The sequence below is a fragment of the Lynx canadensis genome, chromosome B2, assembly GCF_007474595.2.
Source record: "Lynx canadensis isolate LIC74 chromosome B2, mLynCan4.pri.v2, whole genome shotgun sequence".
Lineage (NCBI taxonomy): Eukaryota > Metazoa > Chordata > Mammalia > Carnivora > Felidae > Lynx > Lynx canadensis.
In genome coordinates, this window is record NC_044307.1 from 41,779,812 (window position 1) to 41,793,414 (window position 13,603).

Below are 13,603 nucleotides of genomic sequence, written 5' to 3' on the forward strand. Positions count from 1 at the left end.
CCAAATCCAGAGCTCATACTGAGAGAGTTAATCTGCAGGTGGGGGAAGGACTACTCCTCCAGGCTGATGGCTCAGAGACACCTGTGTAAGGCAAGGACAGGAAAAAATTTCCTGTTCTCGAAGGGCAAGAGGGCAGAGGGCAGGGACGCCATTGCCCATCTTCTAGTCCTTCAGATCAAGATTTCACCATCTTTAATTTCAAAACATTGGAAGGAGGAGTCCCTAGCCCGTGTAGAGCAGCTGCCTACAGACACCCGCAACACACAAGGGTGGAGCCCCCGGACTAATTTTTCTTGCAGCCTCCATTGCACCCACCCCATCTCTCCAGCCAACTTCCCCGAAACTCTGATCATCTCTTTTCCGAAGAGCTTTCTGAATTTGAGTAATACCATGACTCTAATTATTCATTTAAGTGCTGTTGTTGTTGTTGTTGTTGTTTTCAGTGAAAAATTGCAAACGACCTACACTGTAGGCCAAATACATTATGGCATGTAAACACTACCTGACTACTAAGAATCACCTTTTGAAGTCCAAAGATGTCCAAAGAGCTAAGAATATGTTAAGTGTGTGTGTTGGGGGGAGGGGAGCAAGAACAAAGCAGAACTTATCTCATTATTGGCAGTGATTTTTTTTCTGAATGATGGAATTATGGATTTTTTTTCTTATTGATGCTTTTCAGCATTTTCCACAATGAATGCGTACTTTTTTATTATTATAAAAGAAATGCAATAATATTTAAAAAACTTTTAGAGGGGCGCCTGGGTGGCGCAGTCGGTTGAGCGTCCGACTTCAGCCAGGTCACGATCTCGCGGTCCGTGAGTTCGAGCCCCGCATCAGGCTCTAGGCTGATGGCTCAGAGCCTGGAGCCTGTTTCCGATTCTGTGTCTCCCTCTCTCTCTGCCCCTCCCCCATTCATGCTCTGTCTCTCTCTGTCCCAAAAAAAATAAATAAACGTTGAAAAAAAAATTAAAAAAAAAAACTTTTAGAATAAAGTCAAAAAGAAAAAAATCACTCATTATCCTCCTGGCCACTGTTGTTGTTTTGAACATTTTTCCTATCCAGATGTTTTTATACAGTATCTATAATGTTGTATCCTGCTTTTTTAAAAACTTCATGTCATATATTGATTGATAGCCTCAAAGGCATAACTTTTTATGGCTGCAGGGTATTCCATTAAATAGGTATACTGTAATTTTTATTTAATCTAGCCCTCATTATTGGATATTTAGGTTGTTTACATTTTTTGCTATGATAAGTTCATTCAACAAATATTTACTGAGCATCCATGTGCTTCTACTATATGCCAGACATCATTGTAGGCACTGGGGATACGGCTCCCAGATAAATAGTGCCACAAATTTTCATGCATACAGTTTTTTCCATGGTTTAAGTTATTTTCTTAAGATAGAGTCTAAATTGATGAGTGACTGAGTCAAAGAAGTTGTGAAAAATGAACAGTTCCTTTTCATTAATGAAATTCATTGACATTCACCAATGAAACAATACAGATATTTGAAGCTTTGAAGTTGATGGCATCAGATTACATTGCTCACTACTCCCTCATGCTTTGAAGATTTTAGCACCTGGCTTGTTGTCACTCTCTTTACTCCCACTGGCATCAACTTCTCGGTGATTCTTGATGGCTCAGTATCACATAGACAATTCTTCCAATAAGTGTGGTAAGTTTGTTTGCAAAGATGGCCACTCCACTGCCTCCTGTCCCACATGACCCTTTGTAGTGATTTTGCTTCTCCTCCCAGCAAGAAGTGGAGTCTGTTTCTTTAACCCCTTGAATCTGGGCTGGCCTTCTGACTTGCTTTGATTAATGAATGGTGGCAGAAATGACATCGTGTGAGTCCCCAGAGTCTGGGCCTCAAGAGACCTTGCAGCTTGCCTCTTTGCCCTCTTAGAAAACTTCCAACAAGATGTAAAGAAGTCCAGTCTGGCCTACTGGAAGATGAGAAGCTCCATGGAGCCTTGAGGTGCCCTGGCCAATAACCACCAGACATGTGAGGTCACATTAGCCATCTCCAGTCAAGCTTCCAGATGACTGCAGCCACATGAATGAGCCCAGGCAAGACCAACAAAAGAACTACTGAACTGAGCTCGTATTACCGTGGGTTGTTGTTGTTGTTGTTGTTGTTATTGTTGTTGTTTTAACATGTATTTATTATTGAGAGAGAGAGAGAGAGAGAGAGAAGAGCACAAGTGGGGGAGGGGCAGAGATGGGGAAGACAGAGGATCCAAAGCAGGCTCCACACTGTGAGCACAGAACCCAATGTGTGGCTCGAACTCATAAACCATGAGCTCATGGTCTGAGCCAAAATCAAGAGTTGGCCACCTAACCAACTGAGCCACCCAGATGCCCCAATGGTGGTAGTTTTAAGCCACTATATTTAGGAGTACTTTGTTAATATGGCAATAGATAACTGATAAAACTGGCTTCCATTTCCTTGATTTCTTCTCCACCAATGGGAAGGATGGTCACCAAAGCCTTTTTACTATAAGTAGCTTCACATACTTCATAATCTCAGTTTTAAGTATCATACTTTCTTTTTAAAAATTTACTTATTTTTTTTTTAAGTAGACTCCATGCCCAACATGGGACTTGAACTCATGACCTTGAGATTTAGAGTCACATGCTCTACTTGCTGAGCCAGCCTAGCACCCTGTATCATACTTTCTTATTATCAACTCTTCTGTTTTCAGCCCATGCCCTTAGTACCAGGACTCAAACAATTCTAGATATTTAGATTATGTTTACTTTTTTGCCATTATAAATGCATTCAACTAATACTGAGTTGGATCCACTGGGATGACTCCTAAGGGCCACATTACAATTTTTGTGAGTTCCAGGCACTTCGTCTTCATGGGCCCCTCTGAGAAAGGATATTAAAAATTATATTTATGATTGCACTGGTATAAAGATGAATGTAATCCTGGCTGGATTCATTATTGTGTATTTGTTTTTATTACAGTCATCTTTTCTTCTAATTGTTTTTACGTTTTTATTTTATTTTTGAGAGAGAGAGAAAGTGAGAGAGAGAGAGACAGAGAGACAGAGAGACAGAGCATGAGCAGGTATGGGGCAGAGAGAGAGGGAGACACAGAACCTGAAGCAGGCTCCAGGCTCTGAGCTGTCAGCATAGAGCCCAATGCGGGGCTCGAACCCACGAACTGTGAGATCATGACCTGAGCTGAAGTTGGATGCTTAACCGACTGAGCCACCCAGGCACCCTATCTTTTCTTCTAATTTTAAAATGAAATTAAAACATTTTGTAGACCCCTAAAAGTATCCTGGACCTCAGGCATTGTGCCTCCTGTGGATAAACTGACCTTGTCTCTTATTCATTGATGCTATCTCCTTGTTGTTGTCCCCTACCCCCATCACATCCAGCTCTCCCTCCTTACTCTACTCTTATTCCACGATCTATCATTACCATCAATTCCTTGCACACACCAACTTCCTGGCTCCTCTCTCCCATCATATTCATCCAGCAAAACCCCACCCCTGTGGCTTCTCCAGCCTGCACCCAAGTGGCCAAAGGCGGCTGGAAAAAACACATCTCCAGGCTGACTGGGCTCACTTAAAATTCATGCCCCTCAAAGGTCCTTTGTGTTAACCACCAATGCTCCTGCATTTCCTCAGTTCTGTGCACTCTCCCACCTTCCCTGAAAGCTGTTTTTACCTTCTCCTCTCTCCTCCAACCACCAACCACTCCTCCTTTCTCCTCACTCTGCTGGTGGTCTTGCTTCCAACTTCATGGAGAAAATAGAAGCAATCTGAAGAGAATTTCTACATGCTTCTACCGCCTACATGCAGCTGTTTCCATACACTGCCATCCCTCCTGTTACCATAGATGCACTGCCTGTGTTCTTACCGAGGTATAAGCCCCTCCACCCGGGCCCTGGTTCTCTTCCTTTTCACAGTGTAACTACAGGGCTCCCCAGTTCTCCCTATCTCTTCTATATCAGCAGTTTGCTATGGGATCCTCTTTCCCATCTTAAAATAAATAAATGTCCTCGCTCAGTCCCACGTTCTCTTCCAGCGACATTTTCCCTCTCCCCTTTACTGAAAACTCTTCAAAAATATTTGTCTGGGGTACCTGGGTGGCACAGTCAGTTGGGCAACCAACTCTTGATCTCGGCTCAGGTCATAGATCTCACAGTTTGTGGGTTCGAGCCTCACAGCGGGTTCTGCACTGATAGTGTGGAGCCTGCTTGGAATTCTGTCTCTCTTTCTCTCTGCCCCTCCCCTGCTTGCACTCACTCTCTCTCTCTCAAAATAAATAAACTTAAAAACAAATATTTGTCTGTGCTTGTTGTCTTTACCTCTTCTTCTCTCAATTTCTCTTGAACCCTCTCACCCCACCACTCCACTGGAATTACTCTTGTCAAGGTCACCAATGCCCTCACTGTTGTCAAATCCAATGATGACTTCTCAGGCTTCATTACAGTGGCTCTGTAAGCTGCGTCTGACAGAGTTGTCTCCGGGCTTCTAGGATCCTTCTCATTGGCTTTTCCATCCTACCTCAATGGCTGTCCCCTCCCCACCCCCACCCCCAGTCTCCTCTGCTTTCTTCTCATCTTTCCAATTTCTTCTGCATCCCCAGGGCTCAACCTTCAGACCTCTTCTCTTTTCTACCTTCACTCATTTCCATCATGATCACGTCCAGCCTAATGGAGTCTTAATTAAGTCCTAGCTATAAGCTAAGTTCTTATTTCCCGAGTTCATGCTTCCAGCCAAGATTTCTTCTTGAAATACAGATTCATGTATCTGACTGCCTACTTGACACCTCCACTTGGATTATCCAACAGGCAGCTCACACTTACCATGTTCAAATACAAACTCTTGACTTTCAGCCTCAAACAGGCTTCCTATGTTAGTCTATCTAGATCAGTAAGTGTCTGTTCCATCTATTCAGTGTTTTAGACCAAAATCTTTGGCATGATACTTGACTATCCTTTTTCTTTCACATCCCACATCCTGCAAATCCTGTTGGCTCTGCCTTCAACTTCATCCAGAATCTGACCACTTTTCACAATCTGACCTCTGACATCTGGTCCAAGCCCCATCATCTCTTGTTGCTTGGACTACCACAACAGCTTCTTAATGCGTCTTTTATTATCACGTAGTAGCTGGGGTGATCCTGATAAAAGAAGAAGCCAGCAAAATGCAATGTGGTATCCTAAATCAGATTCTGAAACAGAAAAAGATCATCAGTGGAAATACTGGTGAAGTCTGAGTAAAATTTGGAGTTTAGACTACACTAAGGTACCATTGCTGGCTTTTTCAGTTTGACAAATGTACCACAGTAATGTCTAATATTAACACTAGGGGAATCTGGGTAAATGGTGTATGGGAACTGTCTATTATCTCTGAAGCTTTATTTTAAATCTAAAATTATTTGAAAATAAAGTTTATTTAAAAGGTGGAAGTTAGATGATGTCACATCTCTGCTCAAAACCTTCCAGTGGATCCCATCTGGCTTTATCTCCTATATTCTCCTTGTTTTACTCTGCTCCAGCTAAACTGGCCTCTGTGTTGATTCTTGAACACATCAAGCATGCTCCCTGCCTCAGGACCTTTGCACTAGCTGCTTCATCTGCCTAGAATGCTCTTACCCAGATATTTTCATAGCTTACTCCCTTCTTTCATTCAGTTCTCTGCTCAAGTTTCATGGTAGTAAAGAGGCCCTTGCCGATCACCCTGTGTAATAATCCCACCCTCACCCTGGCATATTTCCCTTATCCTGCTTTATTTTTCTCTACAATGTTTTTCTCTACCTGGCATACACATCTATTATATATTGACTGGTTTCCTCCACTCTGTGAGGGCAAGGGCTTTGTTTTTTGGTTGCTATTTTTCTTTAAAGATTAAAAATCTTTTTTATGTTTTGTTTTATTTTTGAGAGCGAGACGGCGGGGAGGGTCAGAGAGAGGGAGACAGAGGATCTGAAGCGGGCTCCATGCTGACAGCTGAGAGCCCAAGCGAGGCTGGAACTCACGAACTATGAGATATGACCTGAGCCAAAGTTGGACAATCCAACTGATCAAGCCGTCCAGTCGCCCCTAAAAATTGTTTTGGCCCCTAAAGATTTTTTTTAAAAGCTTTTATTTATTTATGTAAGTAATCTCTACACCCATGGTGGGGCTCAAACTCATGACCCCGAGATTAAGAGGGGTATGCTTTTCTGACTGAGCCAACCAGGGGCCCAGCCCTGTTTTGTTTACTTCTATAAGTAGCTCTTGATTTATCATGTCATGTCTTATACTGTTTGGCACTCAATCTGCACTCTTATTTGCCTTAGTTTTTGTCTTTATTGAGATTCGAGTCTATTTCATGGGCAGGAGGAAGGATTTAGGTTGATGGTGTGCTCCCTGCTTTCTCATAACCTGGGAGAAGAAAAAACAAAATTTCTATGGGCCGGGCCCTTCTGTTGCATCCTCCCTACAACCCTGCAAGATGGGCATTGCTTTTGTTTTGACTTTGTGGATGAGGGAGGAGAAGATAACAAGGGCTTGGGTGCCTTCCCAAGGTCGCAGAACGAGTGAGTGATGAAGCCAGGTGTCAGACCCAGGCGTGCTTCTCCCGTGCCATTGTTCCTAGGCAATTGTGCACGGGGGTGGCAGTTGCATTTTCCAAAGATGACTGCCACAGATCTCCCACCCCACATGCTCTTCTTATAATGTGACTTTAAAACAAATTTGTTTTTAAGTTTATTTATTTTGAGAGAGACAGAAAGAGCGATCAGGCAGAAGGGCAAAGAGAGAGGGAGTGAGAGAATCCCAAACAGTCTCTGCACAGTCAGCACGGAACCCGATTTGGGGCTTGAACTCGTGAAACGTGAAATCGTGATCTGGAGCCAAAACCAAGAGCCTGACTTAAACCAAGTGCTTAACCGACTGAGCCACCCAGGTGCCCCTTTTATAATGTGACTTCGACACTCCTCCCATTGCGAGGTAGGTTCTGTATTTCTGTTCCTTGACTTCAGGCAGTCTTGGAACCATGATGGAAGTAAAGTTATGTGACTTCTTAGGGTGGGTCACAAAAGATGATCCAGGTTTGATGTGATTCTCTGGAGACACTTGCCTTCAGAGATCTGAGCTGCTGTGTAAAGCATGTGATTACCATGAGGTCACTGTTCCATGAGGAAGCCCAAACTAGCCCCAGTGGAGAGGCTACCAGGAGAGGACTTACGTGGAGAAAGAGAGAGGCCCAGGCAGTCCTTGAGTGCGTCTGCTGTTTTAACTCCAGCCACTGACTAACTACAGTTGCAGGCATGAGGGACAAAGTCAGAACTGCCCAGCTGCGCCCTTCCTAAATCCCTGACCCGCAGGAATCTGAGAGAGAAAAGACTATTGTTGTCTTAAGCCACTAAGTTTTAAGGTAATTTGTTATATGCAATGGTAAACAACTGGAACAAAGGGATGACAAAATGTCAGAAGTATTCAGTGGGCAAGTCACTTCCTTCTGGGCTTAAGTTTCCCTTGTAAACAGTAGGCATTAATCCATGGTCTCCAAGAGTGGTTCCAATGCTGATGTTTAGTGCTTATCTATGATGTTTCCACATCCTCCACTATCCATTTTCACTCCTCCTTTAATACTAGATCATTATGCCCCATTCTATTATTTCCAGAGAGAAACGAACACCCCTGGACACCAACGGATGTCTGTGGATCTGTTGGGGAAAAGAAATGGGCGCCTCTGGACCCAATTTCCTTGAGATATCTTGAAATGGAGGTGTGGTGTATGGAAGTAAAATGAACAGGATTTGGAATCTGGTCACTGATTGACATTGACTGTGTGACCTCTGAGAAAGTCTCATAATCTTTTGGGGCCTCAGTTTACTCATCTGTGAAATGGGGAGGATAGTACCAGCCTTACTCTCTCTCAGGGTGGCTATAAGGATAGAATGAGATAGTGAACGTGAAAGTGCAGGTATGTGAACAGGTGGTGGGAGGGTGAGGCCTGGGGGTGAGTGGTTACTGAGGCTTTGGGGGTTCCTGGTAAAGTCAGTGTCCTGCCCTGGAGTAGGGAGGGGGTTGGCAACAAGAACAAAAAAATGGGACGTTGAACTGGGCTGTTCTGAGCTGTGCTTGTCTCTTAGCAACTGTTTCTGAGGCAGTATCTCTGAGAATCCATCCACTACTAGGGATGGAGGCCCCTTGATATAAAAGGCAGCGTTTCGTCTCGGCAAAACTGCTTTTCTTTTTGAATGTTTATTGATTTTTGAGAGAGAGAGAGAGAGGAGAGAGAGAGAGAGAGAGAGAGAGAGAGAGAGAGAGAGAGAGAGAAACAGCTCGTGCAAGCAGGGGAGGAGCCGAGAGAGGGAGAGAGAAGATCCAAAACGAGCTTTCTGCTATCAGAGCAGAGAGTCCCATGTGGGGCTCGAACTCATGAGCTTTGAGATCATGACCTGAGCCAAATTCAGACGCTTAACCCACTGTGCCACCCAGGTTCCCCCCCTTTTTTTTTCCTGCAAAACTGCTTCTAACTTACACTCCCTCCCCCATTTAACAATGACCCAGGAAAGAGGGCTTGTCTCACTGCTTGGATTTCCAAGAACCCCCCGGGACCAATCATCAGTTTCTGGCAGAGATTCCCATTAATTTTTGGATAACTGAGGCTTAAAATCTTAAGGCCATCCCTAATTCCTCTCTTTCCCATTCCCCTGTTCTGGCTGCTCACCAAATGTCATTGGGTCTTCCTCCTGTGGTCCCGGGTTCATTCTATCCCACTGCCTCAGGCCTTATTAACACCTTCCTGGCTACACTAGACTCATGACAAGCATTTCCTAAGTGGTCTCTCGGGTCCAGGCCTGCCCCTTTCTCCCGTGCATCCATTCTGCCGGGTGTCTTGAGGATAAATGTTCTCACACCACCCTTGTCATCTCACTCCCTGGCTCAGAGCAGCCCGGGATCACTCTGATTACTCTCCAGGCTGTGCAATGTCAAGGCAAGGGTACCACAAGCTGCTGCAGATCCTAGCCCCAGCATTCGTAGCTGCGTGACCTTCAGGAGACATCCAGCTTTTCTGAGTCCCGAGGTTCTTGCTGGTAAATAGATAAGCACTTTACATGCATGAACGTCTTTGAGCCTCACAACAACGCCGTGAGGTAGGTACTGTGCTTAACCCACTTTATAGATAGGGAAACTGAGGCACAGAGAACTTCAGTCATTTGCTTATGTTCATTCAGCTCGTTAAGTGATAGAGCCAAGTTATGAACCCAGACAGGCTGCTTCAGAGATCCTGTTCTTAAGCACTGTCCTATCCTTGGGAGAAGTGACTGGCATGGGCTATGTGGTGCTGAGAGCCCTCTGGCTGATGCGAACCAAACCTTAGCTTTAATTTTTGCTTCACAGTGCAATTTAGGGAGGACTTTGGCAGTGGATTGGGCAGGGAGCCTGATCACTTTAGGGTCCTCCTAAGCCTACCCTAATAGTGGCCTCTGTTTTGGGTAGGTGCCAATAGACATAGGAGGTTCCCTTCTGACTTTCATCCCAGACCTGGACAGTAACTACTGCTCTAGAACACCCCATTCTCCCAAACCTGTGGGGTTCTCCACTTTCCTAGCATTTCTTTCCTGAGTACCTGTCAATAAATCCCTCCTCCAGGGCCCCCAGCTACATGGGTTCATCTTTCTTGGCCTCTCTGCTGCTCACTTGAGGGGTGGGTTCCCAAGTTACCCTCTTTTCTGCCTAGCCTCCTTTCCAAACAAGTTTTGGGTACTACCAACACCAAATAGGGGTACAGAGAGAAGAAAATGGGGCGCAAGGGGAGGCGGTCATTCATTCACACATTCGTTGACCCACTTACAAATATTTCTCCTCGTCCCTCTCAGAGCCTAGCATGATAGTAAGCGCTGTGGCCAGAGGTTAGGAGGGGACCCCAGAAGCTCAATAAGCATGAGTTAAATAAGTGAACGAATTAATATGATTGAAAAGAAGTGCTGGGCCCTGACTTCAAGCAGCTTATAGAGTAGTAGGGCAGGCACACCCACTCACTGTCATACATACACTTCAGATTAAAGGGGGACCAGACACACCTGAGGGCCCTGGACCTCATGGAGACCCAGGGGCATGCAGGCCTGGCTCTAGTCCTCACCAGCTAAGGGCCAATCACCCACCTGCTTCTTTTGTCCTACTACCATCTCTCCGAGCCAGTCTGACCAGCCCAAAAAGTGGAGGCTGCAAGTGGGAGCGGAGCTGGTGCAGGGAGGATGTCAGGCATATCCAGATAGTCCACTCCCTTGATACTTTCTGCCAGAGCAGGGACCTTTAGGTCCTGAAACCAGTGTCCTCCCCCCTCGTTGTTTCCTGTCCTCCACCCCCACTCCTATCTCACAGCAGGAGTTGGAGCCGGCTGCTCAAGGGCTGAAATCCAAACCAGCCATTGTGTCCCACCTTTGGGCGGTGTGTGACGATGTGTGTGTGTGTGTGTGTGTGTGTGTGTGTGTGTGTGTGTTGGCAGGGCCCGCTGTGTGCCTCAGGGGCTGGAATGCTATGTCTCAGGCCCTGGGATGCCATGCTTGGGGTACCAGGAGATACCCGCTCACAAAAAGGGAAGAAGCTGGGCAAGGTAGATACTGACTCTGTGCTCTGGTGTTACTTGAGAAATGGCAGAGGGGAGATACTTTGCCTGCTGGTGAACCCAGTATGCAGTCACGTAGCCAGTGTCCAAAATGTCAAGAGAGGGAACATGTAGGGGTGCCTGGGTGGCTCAGTTTGTTAAGCACCTGACTTCGGCTCAGGTCATGATCTTGTGGTTCGTGACTTTGAGCCCCGCATCGGGCTCTCTACTGTCAGTGCAGAGCCAGCTTCTGATCTTCCATCTCCCTCTCTCTCTCTGTCCCTCCCCCCCTTCGCAATGCTCTCTCTCTCTCTCTCAAAAATAAATAAACATTGGGGCGCCTGGGTGGCGCAGTCGGTTAAGCGTCCGACTTCAGCCAGGTCACGATCTCGCGGTCCGTGAGTTCGAGCCCCGCGTCGGGCTCTGGGCTGATGGCTCAGAGCCTGGAGCCTGTTTCCTATTCTGTGTCTCCCTCTCTCTCTGCCCCTCCCCTGTTCATGCTCTGTCTCTCTCTGTCCCAAAAATAAATAAACGTTGAAAAAAAAATTAAAATAAATAAATAAATAAACATTAAAAAAATTTTTTTTAAATATCAAGAGAGGGAACATATCTATTTGGAACCACCAGAGTGTGCTGACCATGAGCATAGGCCTGGAGAGGCAAGAGGTTCACCTATATCCAGAACTATGGTGTAAAGTATAACAGTACCAATTGTTCACACACACACACACACACACACACACACACACACGTAAAGCCCTTGCTACCCTGGAACCACCCGATGCCCATGATGGAGTGAAAGAGGCATCAATAGCCCAGGCAGTTCATGCTCCAGCTGTTCCAGCAGCTGCTAAAAGAGGTTTATTTGAGGCTTCTAGAACCTGAGCCTCTTCTCTTAACCTTTCACGTATAAAGAGTTGCTTAATCTATGGGATAGCACATTCATTCAAGGCCAAGTTTCCGGTTCAACAAAGAGACCAGGGGGCTGCAGAACTATCCAGCCCCTATTGGGTCAGAGTGAAGCAGGGCCTGGTGAATGGGTCCCAGTACCATCCAGAAGACCGAGATAAGCTGTTTCTTCTGTACTTTCTGAGCTTCCCCAGGACTCAAAATTGAAGTGTGAGAGGGGAGGCACAGGATTTTATCTCAGGGTACCCAAAGTCTGAAGGGAGAGTCCCAAAGTCTGCCCCAGGGAATCCCTGCCTTAGAGTTGGGAGAGGTAAGACTCCACCAGAAGCCAGAAAACAAGACTTGGTGTCATGTAAAATTTATGGAATATATATCTTAAGTAGTTTTTTTTTTACCTTGAAATATGTTCCGTTATGGTAAAATATCCATAATATAACATTTACCATTTGAATCGTTTTTAAGTGCACAGTTCAGTGGCATTGGAACTGATTGCCAACATTCAGGCTACTGGGCAACCAGCTTGACTATCCAGCTCCAGAATTTTTTTATCTTTCCAAACTGAAACTCTGTACTCATTAAACACTAACTCCCTATCCCCCCTTCCCCACCACTTGGCAACCATGGTTCTATGTTCTGTCTCTAAGAATTTGACTACTCTAGATGCTACCTCACGTAAGGGGAATCCTACAGTCATTGTCCTTTTCTGATTGGCCTATTGCCCTTAGCATAATGTCCTCCAGATTCATCTATGTTGTAGCATGTGTCAGAATTTGCTTCCTTTTTAAGGCTGGAAAAATATCCCTTGTATGTATAGACCACATTTTGTTTATCCATTTATCCATTGATGGACATTTTGGCTGTGGTAATAATGCTGATATGAATAGCATTATTACATATATGTGTGTAGAAATATTTATTTGGATTTCTGCCTTCCATAAGTATTTTCCAAGAGTTAAGTGGCTCTAAGAATATTAAAGGCTGCAAGATCCCACCAAGTTTCAAGGTCTTTAAAATGATATTTCTGGGGCGCCTGGGTGGCTCAGTCGTTTAAGTGTCCGACTTCGGCTCAGGTCATGATCTCGCAGTTTGTGAGTTCAAGCCCCACATCGGGCTTTGTGCTGTCAGCTCAGAGCCTGGAACCTGCTTTGGATTCTGTGTCTCCCTCTCTCTCTGCCCCTCCCCTGCTCATGCTCTGTCTCTCTCTGCCTCAAAAATAAATAAAAACATTAAAAAAAATAAAAAAATAAAATGATATTTCTTAGGTTCCCATCAAATTCAATACCCTAAGTTAGGAAAAGACAATTACCTATAATAAAAGCTTATCCACCTGGGTGGCAGTGGTAGATTTCTATGAATATAAGAATTAGGAAATGTGGATAACTTTTTTAAAGTTTATTTATTTTGAGAGAGAGTGTGTGTAGGAAGGGCAGAGAGAGGGGGAGAGAGAATCCCAAGCAGTTTTTGCACTGGCAGCACAGAGCCCGATGCAGGGCTCGAACCCATGAACGGCGAGTTCGTGACCAGTGAGATCATGATGTCAGTTGAAACCAAGAATCAGACACTTAACCAACTGTACCACCCAAGTGCCCCAGGAAATGTGTACAGCTTAAATCTAGGGAAGCACACTAAGTTATCGCCTCTTGAAGTTTTGAAATCATTCTCCAAAAAAACCACATAAATAGGGTTCAGCATGTCCAATCAGGGTCAAAAATAAGAATATAGATTTCAAAATGTTAGTAGACAACGTCAATTGCAACCAAAAAAGTTGCATATGACCTATAGCCCTTCTAGCTATCATGATGAACAGTTCAAAAGACTCTGGGGCTGAGCCCTGGCCAATTTCATGTCTTTCCCCAACAGTTTCCTCCAACACCTGGAGCTCAAATTGCTGTTCTTGTCCAAGATGGCACTTCTAGTCCAAGGCCCTCTGTACCTACGTAGTCTGTCAGGCCAACCCTGGACTCCACATTGACGCATCCCTTCCAGCTGGGAGATTAGGTCTACATAAGTGAAATCAGGAGAAAGAATCATCTTGGATCTAGGTGGATTGTGTGTTAGGAAATACTCGATGATGCTCATACAGATGGGCCCTGCAGCCCCCCAGTCCTGTGGACACCAAGG